General features: G+C 41.5%; 1 protein-coding gene across 1 annotated transcript in view; it reads right to left on the reverse strand.

The window, feature by feature from the left end:
* Positions 1–11,348, reverse strand: part of RAP1B (RAP1B, member of RAS oncogene family) — a 46,265-nt gene extending 34,917 nt beyond the window's left edge. The window contains exon 1 of the mRNA XM_075551317.1: positions 11,184–11,348. The gene's annotated coding sequence lies outside the window, so the exon portion shown is untranslated. The remainder of the gene's footprint in view (positions 1–11,183) is intronic.
* Between the last annotated feature and the right edge of the window lie 4,187 nt (positions 11,349–15,535).

Genomic DNA, 15,535 nt, shown 5'->3' on the forward strand with positions numbered 1-15,535 from the left:
CAGTATCCTATATTCTCCAATGCTTATCCAACCAGAGCTCCTCTTAATCGCCATTCTATTTGCTTTCCTCCTTTTCCATCACTCTCTAGCATCATCAGTCATCATCACCATCACCACTTTCATCTCAGTGAAAACACGCTATTAATGCTTTCCGTGCTCAAAAGCTTGGAAATTCGGTATTTTATTTGCTGAAATGATGAGGTAAGATATAATGCTCTTGGGAGGAAAAAAAAGCTTATGTATAAAAGGACTAAAATGGAATAAATTTTCATGCTTTTTCTAGCAATTAATATTGTCTAAATAGCCAGTGGCAATCTTTTGACTAATTTGGAGTCCTAGACATAAAATATGATCTCAGAATGTTCATTAATTCAGAACTGCAATGCCAGAATGGCTGACCAGTTAATTATTTAATATGGAGAGAGCTAAAGCTTCCTGTTAAATTCCTTTCCTCACCGAGTTTAGCCTATGTGGGCATGAGTTCTGTAATGCTTAATCTCTGAAGCCCTGCTCTCTCTCCACACTACTTCTCTAAACCCTGCCACACCCCTTCCTTTTCTTTTCACACCAACCGGTTCTTTGAAACTGGGTTCATACTCCATATTCTCTCTCTGTCTCTTTACAGAACATGTTCCCCTGGTATCTTGAGGGAAATAGCTAGCACTAAATTTCTAAGAAACTCACCAAGTACAGTATACCTAGTTTTCTTACTGTTCTCAGAATTGGAAATGGATTACTTGATCCAAATGCATGTTAGGCTAAGAATCTGATAAAATTTGGAACTGTCTACATAGATTTAGAAAATAATTAGACTTATGAAAATTGTTTGTGAACAAATATGAAAAAATGAATAATAGTTTTCTCCAAAAGGTAACACATCATCATTTAGAAGTATTCTGGAAAAGTAGTACTTAAGGCAGACAACACACCAAATTCTTGGACCCAAGTTTCATAAACTTGAAAGCTATTAAATGTCTTCAAATTGAAAAGGTTAATCATTAAAAATTTACCCAAGATTTAAGTTAAAACTTGGGACACACACCCAAGCTTCTGTCCACAGAGATGTGTAAGCATGTGTATAACAACGTTTTTTTTCAAAACTCATTTTATTGGAGCTCTTATAACATTCCACTCATCAATTGTATCCAAGCATATTTGTACACATGTTGCCATCATCATTTTCTAAACATTTACTTCCTATTTGACCCCTTAGTATCAGTTCCTCTTTTTTCCCACCCTCCCCCCTGCCCTCCCATCCCTTGATAACTATAAATTATTATTGGTTTTCATATCTTATACCGATTGCTGTCTCCTTCCACCCATGTTTCTGTTGTATATCTCCCAGGGAGATGAACAAAAGATTAAGTTAAAAATATACTATAACCTATTCTTGTGAGCAAAAGTTGGACTCCTCAAAGCAGAAAGATGGTTAAGAAATTAACTTAAAATGAATGCCAGGGGCTTAAGTGGAGAGCAAACGGTTTGAGAATGATGAGGGCAATGAATGTACAAAGGTGCTTTACACAATTAATGTATGTATGGATTGTTATAACAGTTGTATGTGCCCCTAATGAAATGATTTTAAAAAATTACATATTAAAAAAAACCCAAAACAAAAAATCCCTAAAATGACTACATGCTAATAGAAGATTAAAGATAAAGCACAAACACTACCTTACATTATCTATAGCTTCCATTCCTCTTCCTCCCCTCAACAACAATAATACAACCAAAATAAATCAAAGAGATAAAGACTAAGAGCAAAACATGAGTTGGGAAATGGAAGTTCTACTGGCTCTCTGTTACCATCTATAGGCTCTCAAAACCAAGCCGGGACTCTAGCTTTCTCTTTTAAAAGTGAGGCATCTGAACCAAAGGGCCTTTGTTCATAAAACAGTTCTTAAGAACTAAAAATCATATCACTGGGTGCACACCTCCATGATACTACCATTGAGGACAAACGGGTACATAAGCAAATGTGGCGAAGAAAGCTGATAGTGCCCGGCTATCAAAAGAGATAGTGTCTGGGGTCTTAAAGGCTTGAAGGTGAACAAGCGGCCATCTAGCTCAGAAGCAACAAAGCCCACATGGAAGCAGCACACCAGCCTGTGCGATCACGAGATGTCAAAGAATCAGGTATAAGGCATCATCATCAAAAAAAAAAAATCTTACCATAGTGAATGAAGGGGGAAGTGCAGAGTGGAAACCCAAAGCCCATTTGTTGGCCAATGGAGATCCCCTCCCAGAGGGGTCTAGAGGAGGAGATGAGTCAGTCAGGGTGCAATGTAGCACTGATGAAGAATACAGCTTTCCTCCAGTTCCTAAATGCTTCCCAACCCACCCCACCCCCACTACCATGATCCGAATTCTACCTTGCAAGTCTGGATAGAGCAGAGGTTGTACACTGGTACTGGTGCATATAGGAGCTGGAGGCACAAGGAATCCAGGGTGGATGATACCTTCAGGACCAGGGGTGTGAAGGGTGATACTGGGAGGGTAGAGGGTGAGTGGGTTGGAAAGGGGGAACCGACTACATGGATCTACATGTGACCTCCTCCCTGGGGGATGGACAACAGAAAATGGGGTGAAGGGAGACGCCGGATAGGGCAAGATATGACAAAATAATTTATAAATTATCAAGGGCTCATGAGGTAGAGGGGAGCGGGGAGGAAGGGGGAAAAAGAGGACTTGATGCAAAGGGCTTAAGTGGAGAGCAAATGCTTTGAAAATGATTAGGGCAAAGAATGTACAGATGTGCTTTATACAATTGATGCATGTATATGTATGGATTGTGATAAGAGTTGTATGAGTCCCTAATAAAATGTTCAAAAAAACAGTTCTTTTGAAGTTTAAAATCCTGTAGTTTTCCTTTAGTTTGCATTAAGATGCTCTTATTAACATTGTTAACACCAATCCAATATATTCACTTGACATATTTTATGATCCCAAGTCTTGGAAGCTATTTTATTGGGGGCTCTTACAGCTCTTATAACATTCCATACATCAATTGTATCAAGCATATTTATATGTATGTTGCCATTATAATTTCCAAAACATTTTCTACTTGAGCCCTTGGTATAAACTCCTCCCCACCCCCCACATTGTACCCTTGACCAGTTATATATTGTTATTTTGTAGCTTACACTGTCCATAGCTCCCTGCACCCACATTTCTGTTATTCGTCCCTTTTGGGAGCGGGAAGCCCTTTTCTTGAAGCCAATTTTTGATCTAGTGTTTTAAGAACAGAGGTAAAATTAAACCCGGACCCAAGTCCTGGCTGTGATTTAACCTGTGGGTGCTTACTTCCTTATTTGTAAAATGGGCCAACAAAGGACTCTTTCCTAGCATTGTGAAGACTCAATGTATACAAAATGCTTGGGACAGTGACTGGTACAGAGAAAGTGCTTCACAAACATTTACTATTATAACTATCTACTTATCCAGTGCAGAAAGAATTGATAGGTTTTTCTGAAAGGATATAAACTGACTATGTATTGAAAGGAAGCTGAAATCTGTCAGTGGAATTTCCTCTACACTCAAAACAATCCATCACAGATCTAGTTTTATTAACTAAGGAGCACTAATACAGGTAGGTGCACCACATAGAGATTCTATCATCAATATCCTTACCCTAGGCAATGGTGGTTTTTTGTTAAATGGTAATAATGCCAAGTCTATGTATTTTACGTCCTTGCATATCAAAGTGACATACCCTCAAGATTTGGAAAGGGAGTTACCACTTCTCTATTCATGAAGTTTCTTGTGCAATGGGCCCTGGCAGTTATTTAAACTCAGACTGAAAGTCTCATACGGTGACAAGGAAAAGAAGAGGGCAAGAAAAACGGAGTGTCAGGTGAGGTCAGAACTGGTCAGAAGGCTGGAGGACGGGCATACGTCTGACCCCTGCCTCAAAGGAATCAGTCTTGGACTGATGTGGAGTTTAATTCTTCTTGGGAAATCAGAGGAGGCCAGAGGCAGCCCACTTTGGAAGGTTGTGATCTTTTGTTAGCAGAGTGCTACATCTGTCTTTTTGCAGTATCTTTGGGAGGGATCAAACAGCCAGCCCTGGTCAACTGCTTGGCTTCAAAAAAGATACCTCACTGCCATAAATTGGACTCCAACTCATACTGACCCCATACAACAGGTAGAACTTTCCCTGTGAGTTTCCAACATTCTCTCTCTTTATGGAATAGAAAGGCTGTCTTTCTTCTGAGGAGCAGCTGGTAGTTTCCAGCTTCTGACTTGGTGGTTAGCAGTCCAACAACATAACCATTAAGGTACTAATGTTTGGCTATTAACTGAAAAATTACTTGTTCTAATGTACTTAGTAGCAGTCCGTCAAAACCTGGTGATTGAATACTAAAAACCTAGCTAATGGAGAACTAGTGGAGGATAGCTGTCATATGATACACATTAGAACCACTATGATTTAGAATTGACTGAAAAGGACTTTTTGATTTGGGAGTGATTAAAATTACTCAGATGCTCAGAGAAGACTACCATGTGAACCATACAAATACCAATTTATTGTCTTCAAAATTAATTAATATTTATCAATTTAAAGCAACAATAAAACCAGTAAATAACCTTTGAGGAATGACTTTGAAAAACTGAATGGTATTAAATTTTTACAAGTCTCTTAATGCTGAGTTTAATAAGTAAAACATACTCATCTGCTTCTGCATTCAAACTATTGGAATATATTGTTTTGGTTAACATGTAGAAAACTTGGCTTTACAGGTAGTAGTTAGAAAACGAAGAGTATTTCAGTAGCCTTTTCAAATTAAATGTGGATATTCTTCTCTGGTGGTGATGTGTACTACGGAGTCAGACTTAATGCACGGTGATAGAGTAGATCTGCCCGATATTGTTTCCTAGGCTCCAATCTTTATGGAAGTAGATAGATGATCAGGACTTTTCTCCTACGGAGCTACTGTTTGGTTTCAACTGCATACCTTCTGGTTAGCAGCTAAGCTTAACCATAATGCCACCAGGCATCCATAATCTTCTTTGGCACTATACCCAAATTCACTAAAATATGGAATATGTATCCAATTGAGTAAGTTTTATGTTCTCTGATACATTAGAAACCATTAGTCTAGCTAGCACTTTGAAAGGATTTTTTTTACCCATGAATGATTTTGAAACATCATGTTCATTAATACCATCAATACCATCAGAAAAGTCTGAATGCTAAGAGTTTTATCATTGACCAGCAATACTGTCAGTTATGTTCCTTAAATGAGAGGCTCCTTTTGTTTAGTTCCAAGAAAATGCAAGGCTAAGTTGGAAAAAGCCTTTTGTCAAGCATTACAAAATAATGGTGTTCCATGAAAAAAGGGTCTGGTTCAGTATGCCACTCCATCTCAAAATGGTTTTTTCTAAGAGATAGTCACAAGTGTTTTAAGAGCATTTGCCACTCGGTCACACAGGCTATGAAGAACATATACAGAGGTCACAAAACAGTAAACTTTTTTTTTACTGCTTCAAGGACAGTAGTGAAACTTTTGTAAAAACTGTGAATGTCTGGCAGTGAAGAAGACAACTGCTAGAGTGTGGTGCTCAGACCCCATTCCTTCTTTAGAACCAGTATAGTTTCCTACCAATCAAATGGTCACACATGGAAAAGGCAAAGTATCTTATTATTATCAAAATAATTCTGCCCTTGTAGACTGAAAATATTTCAAGGCTCACTAGGAGTCCTGGATCCGAGCTAAACAATTCACTTGTAAAATTTTTCAGTTACAATCATTCTTCCTTATTCCTTATCAATATGTTAATGGGAGTCTTTTAAAGTTAAATCAAATCTACTTCAATTAGGGCAATCAATGATAAATGAAAAATTCTATATATAAGGACTGACACTACATCAGTCTATTTAGTTTATAAATATTTATCCATACTCTTAAGCCTCACCTATTCTAAGATGTATATGTCAACCTTTCCCATTGCGGAAAGGTTCTGCCTGAAAATCTCACTGAAGTGGTGGGATCATTGGTGATACACATTTTCTTAATATTTTCTATACTCTAAGCATTTTAATGGGGCAATAAAAACTACAAACATATTTGATAATCCAGGCAGACTTACTAACAGATATTCCGTGTAACAGCTCAAGTTCAACAGTTTTAAGAGCAGAGGGAGGAAAGAAGGGATATGTACTAATTTCTGTCTCTTTATTTGCACAGTTACAGAATTCAAGATTCCCGAGGGATTATTTTGAGTGTTGCCATGCTGAGACATCAATGATAACTCAGCAGCCATAAATGTTAGCGTAATGTAGTAATAGGTTCATTATTTTCCTTGCAACCTTAAAACATTTATCAGTTGGATGGGTGCAACATACATACCATTTTGACACCTGAAAACTACTAATGAAAATAGCTTGAGTAGTCAAATATTTTACTGATACCCTCAGTTCCATTAACTTAAAAAATTCCCTTAATATAATTTAAGTGAGGTGGACACTATTTACAAGTATTTCGAAGTTTTAAGTAACATTTCTCCCCAAGGTGTCAAGGCAGTGCAGTGGGTTAAGCATCGGGCTGCTAACCACAAGGTCAGCGGCTCAAACCTATGAACAGCTCCATAAGAGAAAGATGAAGCTGTCCCTGTAAAGATTTAGTCTTAGAAACCCAATAGAGTATTTTCTCTCTGTCTTACAGGGCTGTTATGAATCAGATCAACTCAACTTTAAGTGGGGTTTTAACATTTTCCAGTTCTACTCCAGAAGCTTTTGCCAAAAAACTGCTAGCAAATGGACAAGATTGTTTACTTCTATCTGCTTTTCTTTCCCACAGGCAAAGAGAACCCAAACTGAAAAATCTGTTGCTATCAAGTTGATTACCTTAAATGTTATTTTAAAAATTGGTCCATTTCCTTTAAATATTAATTTTTCTTGGGATAGTCTAACATTTTTCTAATCCCCTAAGGAAGCAAAGAAGCCTTGGTGGTGCTGCTATTAGGTAAGCAATGGACTGGCAGCAAGGTTGGTGGTTCAAACACACCAATTGCTTTTCAGGAGCTGGGGCTGTCTGCTTCCTTGAAGATTTACAAAGTCTCCAAGCCTGTGAGCTGGAATAGTCTCTCTGGCAGCAGGTAATGAAGCAAAGCAAAGCAATTCTTTCTGAATAGTTACTGAAATAATACTGAAATAATGATCAGTTGCTCTGCACCCTTATTTTGACCAAGTAACAGCAAAAACACACGACACTATTAGGTAGTATGGAAAACAAGTAGCACTTTTTTTTGTTGGTAGTGAACTTAAAACAATTCTATAAAATTCTAGTCTCCAATTAAGAGATTGATTTTAGAATCCAGTGGACAACTGGATTCAATCAAAATACAATAAATTATATTTAGCAAGTCAGTTTGTATTGCGTACGATAAATTGATTCTGCTTTTCGTAGCTACGGCTTCCAGTGTTTATGAGATTTTACAAGAATTAATGCAGGAAGTTCTCATATACCACCCCCCTGTAAAGTCTAGTATATTAAAAATTTGGGATGCACACAATGGTTCCTAATAACAAATGAATACTATTGTGCAGGGTGCATTTTACACATTATTACTGCATGTTATTAAAGATGCTTTAATGTATCTGGAAATGTTTCTTTAGTGTTCTTTATAAATAGTAAAGTACATTATATATTATATACTAAGACAAATATGTGACTGATGTTAGAATTGAACCATACATACCTGTGTCAACTTAACAACAAATTACAGACAGTAATGCAACTCATTCATAATCCGGGACTGCCTGAAGATGAAAGGATATAAGCCTTCAAATGTTATTTAGTACATTTCAATAGGATGGGAAAATATCTAAGACTGAAAAACATTAAACTGTCAGCACAAGAGCATACCATTGCACAGTGCTCCTCTTTATAGATGGACTGTAAAACCTTGTTACAACAAATCACTATATCAGCCAAATGCCTGTTCTTAAACTGTTCTAAAAATATTCAATCTGAGATAACTAAGTACTTTTCAACCTAGCTTCAAAGACCATAGAATCCTAAAAAATATTAGCTTGTATGGTCTTAAAAGTGTACAATCTCTATTCAACCATTTTTTCCTACCCACTAAATTTGTGACATCATTGCAATTAAAGAAGGGGGGGCACACACACAAAAGATTTTGGATAATCAAGTTTCTAATACTAAACTATTTTGGGGTCAAATGTAGACACTACGAATCAATACCAAGCCTCATTACTAATAAATATGTCCACAAAAACATTTTCATTGTCTTTAGGAAAACAGCGCATGTAAATCAGTAAAAGTTCCTTGACATTCAATTTTAAAATTGTTTAAATTATATTTTCAAAACAAAAGCCCACACCTTTTCAAAATTATCCATTTTCTTTTTTATGGGATCCAATTTCACTCCACCCAATATTAATCAAGTATTTACCACAAAAGACAAAGAAAACTGAACATGAACTTTTGATCTAAATCTATGTTAGATTTAAATTTAAAACAACACACATCAAGCAGTTACCCTGTTATGAATCTCTGCACAGGCCTTTCACCAATCTTAATTACGGATTTGCTATCCTCACAGGTACAGGGGAGAAAGTCGAGGCTTTCTACTCCCCTAAATATTGTCTCGGAACTCACAGGGGGCAGTTCTACCCTGCCCTAGAGGATGGCTATGAGTTGGCATGGACTAATGGCAGCAAGTTTGGTTTTATACATACAGTCATGTTTTATGATCAATTATTATACGCATTAGACCCACACAGGGTGATCACTTGAGTCAGAATCAATCAGATCTGTTGTCATCATGGGGGCTTTCTGTCTGTAGCTTAGAAGTGCTATTGTAAAGGATTATTTTGAGGAGGTAACCAATTTGTAAAGCAAAAGGAATTCCCAAACCAAGGTGGAAATGTTTCTCCTTTACAGATTACAACATTCTCTTAAAGATCTTCTCTTTGAATGCGCATCACCATCAATCACTAAAAGCTTATCCTAAACATTATGTGTCAATGCAAGGTTCAAGTTGAGAATACTGAGGAGAATTAAACAGATTAATTAATCACAACTCTCACAGAGTTTTTAAAGTAAATTGGTACTATGTGTAAGGGACAATGTCGGTACTTTGGGACACAAAAAGGAGAGACATGTACATTGTCTTTAGAGATGTTTAGTAAAACACAGGGAAGCGACAAAAAACTGTTTAGTTGGTGGAAATTTTCCAAATCTTTCAATGACATTATCCTACAGACTTTGTGATGTCCCAGTGAAAAGACAGGGGATGACTTTTGTGGAGGAGGGCTGGGCAAGTGGGAAAACAGGTGGGAGAAGGCATTTTCATGCCTGTAACACATACTAAAATTAAGTTACTTTAGTATTTAGGCTCTTCAAATGTATTCCAATACCCAGCACATTGAAACCCAAGTTTCAAAGCCTTACTTTGGGAGTTCCTCAGGTAAAGTAGCATGTTTATTGTGGATACCAAACAAGATGATGGAAGTCGAAACACTGTAGTAGTATAGAGATTAAAAGAATAGATAGGCTCAAGTTAGAGATTTCACTCATGGCTTTGTGCCCTTACAGTTATTTAGCCCTGTGAGAATCAGTTTCGTCTCCTAAAATTGAGATCCTTGAAAACTACCTGACTTCTTTGGATATGATGGGATATTGGCTACAAGCGCCCCATTTCTCCCTGTAGGTTCATTACTACAGAGGCTTTACTTTCCTAAAAGTCAGCAAAGTTGGTCACTACCTGGTTATCTTATCTTTTTTTTTTTTTTTTTTGGTCCTCAGTTTCCTCCTCCATCAAATAGTAGAGCAAGACTGGATGATCCTTCGAAATAGTGCCTTCCGGCTCTGAAAATCCCCATGACTCTATCATGACTCAATAAATACTATTTCAAGAGTAAGCTTTTAAGTGATATATGGAGTTGAAGTTAAAGCAACATCTCCCGTTTCTCTCTATTTCTTGCTAAAACAGAAAGCAGTGCAATTACAAAAAAGAGGGCTGGGAAATGAATTGAGGAGGAAGCCTCATCTTCTAAGCACTCAATACAAACCAGGGAGCTTCCAAGTGTGTCGAAAATTAAGATACTGGAATTTTTCCACGAACTTTTTGAAGTCCTGTTATCAGCTGCTACAAGTAACGAAACAAACCCGGTGATGTTAAAAAAAAAATCTTTCCCCCCTAAATTAATAAGGAGAGGAGAGTGCGACGCAGGCGAAGTTTAAGTAACTAACCATCTGCCTAAACTTGCAAGGATGATCTCTTCCCCAAGGGCCAGGAGTTATTCTCCCTCCCTCCCCCACCACCCAGAAAAATCTGGAGGGCTTCGGTTCACTAAGCCTAGTTTTAAATAAAATTCTCGGCGCTGAGATTCGTGGATGAGACACATCAAGAGGGCGAAAAAGAGAGGAGGGCAAACTTCCTGGATTTGCTCTCCCCTCTACAGAGAAAGCGATTTCCTCTTGCTGACGAAGGGAAAGGCCCCTTTAAACAGTTTTTCTGTCTAGGATGGCTGCTGCCAGACTAGGTGGGGCTCCCTTTGCTGTCTTCCTCCTGCCACTTCCCGCAACAAATGGAGCACACCAAGCCCGTTTCAGGCAAACTTTTCCCCTGTCAGGCTGGAGCCCGTGGGGAGCCGGGGAGTGGTCACCCCCCCCCCCATCCAGCGCTCGTCGCCCGGGCGGGGGGCTGGGGAGGCTGGTCTTCGCAAAGGACAACTTTCTGGTTTCCGTTCTAACTTCCACCCACCCCGGGAGGGAACCCAGGAGGCTAGCGCGGGGGCACCAGGCCAGCGAGACCAGTCCTGAGCCCCGGGGAGCGGCGGGCAGCGGGCGAGGCTGCAGCGGCCGCCGGCAGGAGGGAGCGGGAGCGGGAGGGGGGGGTCCTCCGGCTCTCACTTCCTCCGCCATATTTCAGACATTTGACCCCTTCCGCAAAGCGCGCTGTTCCCCCGCGGCGGCAGCTCGTCCCCGCCGGTCCCCGAAGCAGCGCGCTGGCGGGCCGGGCGGCCGGCCCTTGCGCCACCTGCCGCGCGCCGGGGGTCCTCCGCCCCCGCCGCCCGAGCCCCTGACCGCTCCGCGAGCCCCGCCCGGCCCGCGCCGCACCCCAACCTCTCCCCTCAGCCGGCGCCGGTCCCCGCCCCCGCCCCGCGCGGCGGCCGCCGCTCGGCTGGGCGGCCACGCACACACTTGGCGAACCTTTCGTGTCGTCACCGGATCCCCGCAGCCAGCGCCTCTCCACGCCTTGAGCTTCCTCTCGGTCCCTGCTCCCGGCGCCACGGCGGTCCTGCCGTTGCCGCCACCGCCGCCGCTCCGGCTGGTTACACGCCTGACTCTGGGCGAGGTTTGGCGGTGTCGCCTTGACGTCAGGCGTTCAGCCTCGCTCTCGCTTCCGCCCGCGGGCGGGGCGCGAGGGGGCGGGGCCGGGCGCCGCGGGGAGGCGTGGCCTCTGCGCGGGGGGCCCGGCTGCGGGCTTCAGGCCCCGCCTCCCGTGTTGCGCGGAGCGCTGGCCCAGCCCACCCTGAGCCCTTCCCAGCGGTTTCCAGGCGGCGTTTCCTCAGTGGCATTTACCTTCTTTCCTCCAACGGCTTATCCGGTCCTTCCCAGTCGCTGGCGAGTGGGCGGATCATGTGTTAGTTGCTCCCGAGTGCGGGGGGGAGGGGGGGGGCCGGTTAGAAACCTCGTCATGAGTGAGGTGGCCCAAGGGGTAACTTTTTATAAGCCAACTGTAATTCAGCCTTTGACGCCCCCAAACAGTTGCTGTTCCAGTCTTCCTTTGTGTTGGGGAACAGAGAAGCGAGTTTCCACACCTTGAGTCCGCTTGAAGGAGCCCAGGCCAGAGTACAGCCCTTATCCTTGAAATGGATTTTTTTTTTAATGGACTGGCATGTGTTCCATCCACTGGTATTTTAACCTGCCTGAACTCTTTTCTCATCACCCGCCAAACTCCTTAAAATAAAAAACCCCAAACCGACAATCTCCAAACAACTTTCTCTTCTGGATCTAAATCAGCACTATTTCTATGAATAAAATAAATTGCTCATTAATGCCTGACTCGGCCAGTTCAGCGACTTAAAAGTGTTACTCATAGGATGATTTGTGATATGACTTGAGGGTACCCGAAAGCACGTCTGTTCCAAAAGGCCTGGTTCCAAGAAGGGTGGAGCTATCATGGAAATGCTCCTCGTAAGGGAATTTAGCATCGCCAAAGAAAAGACTGAAGTTCAACTGCCCTGTACAAGAAACTTATTGGAGACTTTAGAAAACATTTTTTGTTTTTGAAACCAGGTTTGAGGAGCAGAGAGATTCAGAAGAAAAGCAAAGTGCTGGGAAAAATACGACTTGGACATGGGATGGGTCCACTGAAGACTAACTTCCCTGAGAAAACTGGAGCTTGCACAAGTCAGTCTTGAAATAAATTGTCATGAATGTGGATGTATTTGGAATGTTAATGAAACGTCTAATTAATTTCACACCCATTAAGTACACATAGCAATTGAAAACTAAGAAATTTATAGAGGAGAGTGGATTATAATTAACCTATCTGCTTTCTGTATGTAAATGCTTTCTAGGTATTTCACAATTTAAGCTAATTGAACATGCTACTTATTTCTATTTCCGTAGAAAATCCTTCCTAATGTCTGTTTCAAAGATACATTTCAGAATGGTTTGTAGAATTTGTGAATAAATGAATTACATCGTAGATTATACTACTTTACAAATTATTGCATGATACTTTGATGAAAAGAAATCTAAAAGCCCGAAACTCAGCTCGTGCAAGCAGATTTTACCTGGAGATATTGCTTGTTTGTTTATTTTACCTCATTGACCTTTGGCCAATTGATTCCACATATCCCCACCCCCCAAGAAACTGGTTTTAGAATATTGATATTGAGGCTACTCAGAGGTTGGGAGAATGTATAAAAACTGTTTTATTTTAATTATAAGTGCATTTATTTTCTCTTGTTAGATTGGAAATGGTTACTTATCTTCAGCTGTTTAGGGCGGTGCAGTAAGGAGCCCTATCGGTGTAATGGATTACAAGTTGTGCTGCTAGCTGCCAGGCTAGCAGTTTGAGGCCACTAGCAGCCTCAAGAGAGTGAGATGAGGCTTTCTACTCTGTAAAGATTTGCAGTCCTGGAAACCGTAGGGGGTGGAGTTCTACTCTCTCCTATAAGGTTGCAATGTGTCAGAATTGACTCAATGGTGGTGACTTTTTTGTTTCCCCAGTACAGAAGAGGCCGGAATCTACATTTCCACCACTGAAGTCCTGTTTCAGTTGGACCCCATTGTTCCTATCTGCTTCCTTGATTCCTTTCCCTGGATGGTTCATTGGCAACATGAGCTAGTCACGTGTGTAAACAGAAGTCGCCACCCAATCAGCTTCTTCTGTATTTCCTTTGTTAATTGGATCACCATTTTTAAGTTACCCAGTCTTCACAGCTGGCACTCCTCTCCTTGCCTTTTCTGGCATAGTCAGTCGGTTGGCACATTCATTACGTCGTCATTCAACAACGTCTTTCACTGGATTTCCCCCTTTCCATTCCTCCTAGGACCACACTTGTTTAGGTTGGCATGATGGCTCAACACCCAGACTTTTACAGCACCTTCTGGCCTCCCCTCTGCTCCTTGTAATCCATTCTACTCCTTGTTGCCAGATGGATGGTCTGCAAGTATACTGAGCACCTCCCCTTCCTCTAAATGCCTTCAATTGTTCCCACTTTCCTACCCCAAATAAAGTGAGATCCTATGTGTCACTTTCTCCTTTCACAGAAACCTGCCTCACCGTCTGAACAGACTTGCTCAAACACACTGCTTCTTCACCTCTCTGCTCTGCATCAATGATTTCCTCAGCCCAAATGGCCCTTCCCATCCCTCCTGTTCTGTAAGCATCTTGCCCATGTTTCACGTGCTCTCTTCAAGAAAGAGCACCTTTGCGGATTCTTCCAACCTCATGCGCTCTGATGTCTTCGGAATCCCTGCTTCTTCTTTTTGCCGCCTGTGCTCTACTTTTCTACTCAAATAGGAGTTGACAAACTCTTCCTGGGAAGTGCCAGATTCGAAATTCCTTATCTCTGCTGCCACAACTCATCCCTGCCATGGCAGCCCCAAAATGAGACTCATAGGCAATAGGCCTATGTTCTAATAAAACTTTATATATAGATGTTGAAATTTGAATTTCACAAATCACAAAATGTTACTTTTGTTTTTCATTTCAACCATTTAAAAGTGTAAAAACCACTCTTAGCTCACAGCTGTGCAAAAAGAGGTGGCAGACTGGATTTGGCCAAATGTATGCTCCGGTCTGGCTTCATAGGTGTGTAACCTGTGCAACTGTACAGAACTCTGTGCGCATAAGGGCTCTGGGCTGCGTTAGTGCTCTGCTGTCTTCTATCTGGAAAATTTTAATAACTTTGAACCAGAAAATCTGCTATTTCATTTTGCACTCAACCAAATTTTTACAATGGGCCTCATGAATTATGCATCTTCTTGCCTATATTACTTCCTGCCATTGAGTCAGTGCTGGCTCATAGTGAACACTGTGGGTTTCTGAGACTTTGATTGTGTTTGCAGGAGTAGAAAGCCCTGGCGTTCCCTGTTGGAGCCACTGGTGGTTTTGAACGGCTGAACATGAGGATCGCACCCCAACTCGTAACCACTACACCACCAAGACTCCTGAGATAAAAATCCATAAAATCCATATATAAACCCTACATGAAACCCCCCAGTTGATTCTAACTCACAAGCCACCCTGCAGCACGGAGTAGAATGGCCCCATAGGCTCTCCTAGGCTGTAATCTTTATGGAAGCAGACTGCTGCATCCTTCTACTGAAGTTTTTTTTTTTTAATTTTCTTGAATATGTCACAATTGTGCAAACTTCATTTAGGGAAAGCGTATAGCAATGGAAGGATCTAGAACTAGATGGAGGATATGCTGAGAAACAACAACTTATGTTTTGAAATTTTTGTTGAATAAAAGTTTCTACGACATGGTAGCAAGGCTTTCATTTACTCTCATAGATACAGTTTAGAAAACCAGAGCTCAACACAGTTAAGGGACTTGCCCAAGCTCATGTCCTCGGTAAGCGGTCCACCAGAGTCTCCCTGCTCTCCTGATCTCCACAACTCCTCAGTACTTTAGGAATCGAAAAGTGCACAGTCAGGCAGATGGAGATGCGTTGGGCTGTAAAGCATGAGGTTCAGAGCCAACAGTCGCTCCTTGGGAGGAAGATGAGAACTTCTGCTCGAGTGTCGGAGTCCTAGTCTCCGACACTCACAGGGGCAGGTCTACTCTTCCCTACAGGATCAGTGAGTTGGAATCGACTTGATGGTAATGAGTGAGAGATTCAAATTGTGTTCCTTTTAAGTGTTCTTTGAGTTTGGGCAGCAAAAGGAAGGGGACAAGATTAGGGTTGGAGAGTGGATGGCGTCAGGTGTCCCCAAAAAGTCTTATAGGACAGCCCTTCATACCCACGAAGAAGGAGCAGGTGCTTTGTTGTGATGGGGGTGAGGGTGGGGATTCCGTAGGACAATTTTCCTGGTCTCCTCC

The sequence above is a fragment of the Tenrec ecaudatus genome, chromosome 6 (genome assembly GCF_050624435.1).
Source record: "Tenrec ecaudatus isolate mTenEca1 chromosome 6, mTenEca1.hap1, whole genome shotgun sequence".
Lineage (NCBI taxonomy): Eukaryota > Metazoa > Chordata > Mammalia > Afrosoricida > Tenrecidae > Tenrec > Tenrec ecaudatus.